A 6,089-nucleotide genomic window follows, 5' to 3' on the forward strand; every position below is an offset into this window, starting at 1 on the left:
TCTGAGACTTTCTATAGCGTTTTTTTCATGCTATGATCAACGTTATAGAAAGTTCAATTCTAATTGCATATTTTCAATGTTATAAATTCTTTCTATAGTGTTTGATGAAAATGCTATTATAAATTTTATATAGCTTTTAAAAAAACGCTATAAAAGACGTTTTATAGCTTGTCGTGTACGCTAGAGTTGATATTCCATAGCATTTTATATAGCATCGTTTTTATGCTATTATAAAGATTTCATAACATTTTTTCAAACACTATGGAAAGTTTCTGACTTTTTATAGTGTTTTCTTGTAATTATCTATTAAATATTACATAATTATGTTATTATTAATTTTTAATAACTGTCAAAAAGTGACGTGACAAACTTCTTTTAACTTTGCAAAAACCATTAAACAAATATTGGCATCCAATTGAAGGCAATTCTTCACCATGATGATACCAAATCTAATAAGTCAAATCCATACCTTTAATAACCAAATGTTCATACACAGAATCAAAGGTTTGGTGATTCATGTTCCTATATATCTTGTAGGGACATAATATTTTGTCCACCCCATCCAACTTACTTTTCACTTGTTCGACAAAGTTTCATGCACCCCGCAAGTATTCATCAGTAGCTCTATAAATTAAAAAATAAAACTCAACAAATTAGTATAACCAATTTGTTTAAGCTATTACTAATAATTAATATTTGACATACTCATACCTGTTCAAATGAATCCAATCTTTATCAAACATTCTTCCAAACAAAATTGCTACAAGGGGAGAATGTTTAATTGCTTAATTAGTTTACATAACAACTAACTAGATAATCAACTAAATCTAGAGAATTTGGTTTTGAGATTAAGGTTTGAGGCACAAGTCATCAAACTTATTTTAAAGTGTCTACCATGGAGAATAATATAGGAGAAATGATATTTTGTATATCATTCTGTACAAGCTTATGGTTCTTGAAGAGAATGAAACAATTACATTCAAAAATAGTAGTATATGAACTTTATAAGATGAATGATTTATTTCGAAGTAAAGGTTATACTATGAACAAGCTCCTTTTGCCAATGAGTGTTTAATTGATCTAACCACCCACAAGCATCATTCACTCTATAATCCAAGCTAAGCATGACACTTCAATCAATTAGAAGTAAGAGACTCTAATCTTAACAAAGAAAGATTTGCTTCAACTCCTAAATTCATATCGCTTCAAATAACTTTTAGGCCAACCCATATATTCTAAAGAACATAAAATTTGTATCCAATGTCTAAGAATTAAAGTAAAAACAAGTGAGAGAAGTAATAATATTGATTATACCAAAATGAAGCTTGTTTTGTTCATTTCTGTTTTTTTTTTCTCACAAAAGAGGTCCCATATATCTCTTTCCAACTTGCATTTCCCTATCCAAGTCTCAACTCATTCCAACAATAATTGCAAAGGAAAAAGAGAAAACCAAATAAACACAAAACTTATAACTATCCCATATCCACACATGAAACCACCATTACAATCTAAAATTAAACCAAAATCTCAAACATTATCCATTATTACAAATAATAGTTACAAAACATGAGCACAAACTAATAAGTAATAACAAACTAGACACATTCAGATCAAAACCATTCAACGTAGAGAACCCTTAGCCAACATAATAAAACATGAGACCAAAGACATCCATATTTAGGTTAAGACCAAACCAAGATGCTAACTACTATTACAGAGATGTTGTTTACTTTAGGAATGATACAAAAGAGTTCCAATATCTTAATTCACTTCATCACAGACACAAAATTTATAATCCAAACTTGTCATTCTAATTAAGAATCCAACAATTTCATTACCTTCGCAAAGTAATCCTTCTTGACTCTATAAACAATTTGATGTCCTCGCAAATCAAATGCCTCGAATTTTGTTTTTCAATACTCAACTCCTCTAATGTTGGGTACTAGGTACAATGGTGCAGATCAATTAGCCTCGACAAACAAAATCAAACCAAAAAAACAACAAAAAGTTTGGCATTAAGAAGGAAAATAATCCAAGGAAATCAGGTTAAACTGACAATTTAGAAACACATCAATCCCATATATGTGATCACCGCAGTACAAAAGTAGAACTGAATTTCAAGACCAAAATCTCAACGATCATGAAAGCAAACATTGAAGACAAAAGTAAATTGGAACCATCGATCACACTATTCCTTGATTAGAGAAAAAGAATTAAATTTTGAAAGGGGAATACAACAAAGAGACCTCTGCAGATTTTTTTTTTAAAGATCAATGAAACAATTATGATCATCAGTTTTAAAAAACTTGAATTTGGAAACTTCATGGATTGATGACCATTGAAGACAAAAGTAAATAATTAGCCTAGAGAGACTAATCCCATTTTAAAGGGTAATGTTTAGGCTCTAATGCTCAACAAACTAACTTCAGCATCGAGTATATCAGTTGAAGCAACCTCACACAAGCTCACACTTTTTTTTAACTCTTTTTATATACATGAGAAACAACTTTCACATAAAACAAATGGAAGAATACATGAGGGAAATACAAAAAAGGAAAGCTCTAGCCAATACGAGCTAGAAAAGCATATGAAAAATAGAAAAGTACAAACAAAGAATTACAGAAGCGATTTTTTAACCTCAATGAAGTCCATAGTTATTTTTTCTTTTTCTTTTTAGTTTTTTTTTAATACCTCAATGCTATTTTTACTCATTTTCTTACACCATAATCCTTCATTTAAGCTTTTTATTTGTCTTCAGATCCTTTTTCATCCTTTTATTTTTTCACCACATGACAATATATTAACAATTTCTCATTTCCTTTTCTTTCTTAACCGTGGCTATACTTAATTTCTCGTTTCCTTTTATTTCTTAACAGGTGACTATACTTGATGCTGTTATTCAAATTCAAAATCACATTACGTTACATATTCAAGTTTCTGCCAAGAAAATATTAACCATGACAAAGCAAAAGAAAACGAACAAAAGGAGAACGAACACAGACCTCGCTCAGTCGCCTCTGCGTTTTTTCGCTACCAATCCAAAGAAAACGAACGTTTGCACAGTTCGATAACAAACTCATCATGCATTTGATTAATAAACTAGAAAATAAGCATAAATAATTAAAAATCCTCGAAATTACCTATTGGGAGAGGTGACGACGGAATCGATCCACCTCCATTTCTCCTGCAGCCATTTGATAATCTGTCTGTCGGAGACTCCGATGTAAGGCCTGCCGCCGCCAGCGTCGAAGGCGAAGCTTTCCGGTCCTGACGAGTAGGTTGAAGATGGCGGCGATTGCAGTTGCGGTGAGGCAGAGGCGAATAAGGCGTACGTCGAAGGCTAGGGTTTAGCGAGTACAGAGAGTGAGCCTTTTTTCCGTAATGTAAACAGCGTTTTCTTTTCCGTAATCTTAGCCGCGCACCAGATTTATTTTACCGCTTTTTTTTTAATTTGCCCACCTAATTTTTAATAGCTATAAAGGGCCTAATGCTATAATTTAATGTTATAAAGTATTATTTGTTGTAGTGACACAATGCCACGAGTAATACATGAAAAAAGTATTACAAGTTCATACCTCTATGGACTTTTATTAAAATATGATTTGGTGTGGTGTTTGGTTTCAAAACAAATAGACTATCAATTAAAAACAACCTCTCTACTTCATACTTTAGTGGCAAATAGAAAAATGTAAGATTTACATGCAGGGGTCAATGCTATTAGCTAATCTACTACAAACAAAGTTTACTCTTATCACAAACCACGTTTAACAGCACACACACATGCACCAAGTAGCAAAACTCACGGAACTTCCACCACAAAGCTCGTTGATCTTTAGTTCCTCCAAGCTACTTCTAACCCATCACATTATGTTAGTCCTCCAAGTCTAACTATTTGAATCGTATCGGTCCTTGCCCTTTTGTACCCAAGGCCCCGACACTCCTCTATAGAAGTTTGGCATTCGACTTTGACCTTTATACCCGAGGCCTTGAACTGTGCATCGACCTTTAACTTTTGTACCCATGGCCTCGATGTCTACTATGCATATTGGTCTTTGACCGTCACCACGTCAAAACCCAATACTACTCATCAAATAGACTCATCGTACCAACTCCCGACCTTTCGTACCCATATCCTCGACACTCATCTCTAACAAGACTGGCCTACCGACCTCTAACCTTTTACACTCGGAGCCTCGACACCCAGTAGGGACGTATCAGCCCCACCATTGCCACCGTAGCTATGCATTTCTCCATTCCCTTCCATGTCAGGGTAAACCACACGTTCAACTCTTAGTCTCCTGTTAAGATTTTTTTTCCCATGACCTTTAAGTCACTCACCATACTGTCTTCCAATAACAAAACCACTAGTCAGGTCTATCACTTCAGACGAATCACAAGAAACAAAACAACTAGCATGTTCTATCACTTCAGACAAATCACAACCAACCTCTTAAGGGCATCAACAAGCCATTTACACATCCGTCCACAACACAATTTTTCTTCCCACATGCTTTTCATTCATACAAGGAGAAAAGTAAACTCACAGTTCTCAAACCAATAAATACACATCTCCTAACTCAACAATTATCATGTCCCAATAAGCGCAAAGCTAACACATGCATCCAAAATTTAGAATATGCTTTCATTCACTCAACATAACCACTTCCAACCATATAAACCAGAAGCTCCCAACTACAACCATGATCATGACACAAAACATTTACATAATATATAGGAGCACAGCAGATGCAAACCCATTAGTACCAATCAGAAATTCTCAAACCATGACACACAATTATGCATGCAAATGATACACGATTGTAATAGAATACAACAATAAACCATCCCAATAGCACACCACAATGCACACACCCACCCCTGATACTACTTACACACTGCTACGCTCCTAACCTCGTGTCGACTCAACACCTAGGCAACAAAAGACAAAAAACAGCAATCAAAACGAAATTCCAGCCATCGAAATCGATTATAAGGAGGTTTTAAAAAGTCTGTTACCGCAAAGCAAACTTCGTTTAGGTGTGGGTAACTTGGATCAAACTCGAATGGGTGTGGGTTGCGTAAATCGGCTTCAAACGATCATGGGGTAGGTGCCAAACACCACAAAATGCTACTGTAAGCATTATTTTGCAACAAGGAAAGTACACCGATTGATATCGACACTGTTGTGCGCCATAGGGAATCCACACCCGAGGTTATCGGCCTCCACGAAAAGCTGAACATGGATCGTAAGGAACTTTGCCGCCGGTAAAACGCCCCGGAATGCCGCAAATCGTAGTAGAAACACTACCCACTATTGCCACGAACCAAAACGCACGCCGCCTGCTACTGTCCGTGGAAAATGATGATGTGCCACGATAGGAAAAGGTCACCAATCGTCGAGTAGAGGCGTGGTGCGGCTGGGCGATTGGGAGAAGGAGAACACGAGAGTGGGGGTGGAGAAGGGGAAAGGATTTCTAGGGCTTCTTTTCCTCTCCTCTATGTTCTGAATTAAAAGCCCAATTACCCAAATTTTGTAAAAGAAGGTCATGGGTTTAAATAATTAGAATTTCTAATATTCCAACAATACTAAGTTTAGTCGTTTCCTTTCCAGCCTAATGGCCCACGATAAAAGTCGAAAACAAATACTTCATTAATTAAAATATAAAACTCACAACAGTACCACGACATCCCAAAATAGAATAAGGTAAAAAAATTAAATAATTTAAAATAATTTTGGACTAAACCTCAGTAAAAATAAGGTAAAAAAATCAAATAATTTAATCTAACCTGAGTAATGCGGCGAGTTACAATGCATTTATCCTATGGTGGGATTTTAAAACTATATGACATACTTTATGCAACATACGTAACTAATTAAATATACGATCAAAATACAAAATAATTAAAAAGCAAAATAGACTGGTTTTTGGAATCTTATAAGAAATCAAACAAAAGCAAAAAAATAAAAATAAAAAAATAAACTCTCGGCGCGTAGGCGCTACCCCCTCTACAATAGGTTGGAACTCTCGGGTTTCTACAGTCCTGGCAGTGCATAGCACCACCCCATTGCTAAAGCGTTATCCACTCGA

The 6,089-nt window shown here is 35.1% G+C and overlaps 1 long non-coding RNA gene across 2 annotated transcripts; it reads right to left on the reverse strand.

Moving 5' to 3' along the window:
* Positions 1 to 450: 450 nt before the first annotated feature.
* Positions 451 to 5,537, reverse strand: LOC111013447 (uncharacterized). 2 transcript variants are annotated; one of them, XR_015789407.1, is made up of 4 exons: positions 5,017 to 5,537; positions 1,839 to 4,929; positions 712 to 760; positions 451 to 624 (listed from the first exon to the last, which is right to left on the reverse strand). It is a non-coding gene; the product is annotated as an uncharacterized LOC111013447 (long non-coding RNA). The 2 variants fall into 2 exon arrangements; XR_002601675.2 differs by lacking the exons at positions 451 to 624; positions 712 to 760 and having other exon boundaries at positions 1,483 to 3,030; positions 3,141 to 4,929.
* Positions 5,538 to 6,089: the final 552 nt, after the last annotated feature.

The sequence above is a fragment of the Momordica charantia genome (genome assembly GCF_013281855.1).
Source record: "Momordica charantia cultivar OHB3-1 chromosome 2 unlocalized genomic scaffold, Mcharantia_2.0 BLBB01000002.1, whole genome shotgun sequence".
Lineage (NCBI taxonomy): Eukaryota > Viridiplantae > Streptophyta > Magnoliopsida > Cucurbitales > Cucurbitaceae > Momordica > Momordica charantia.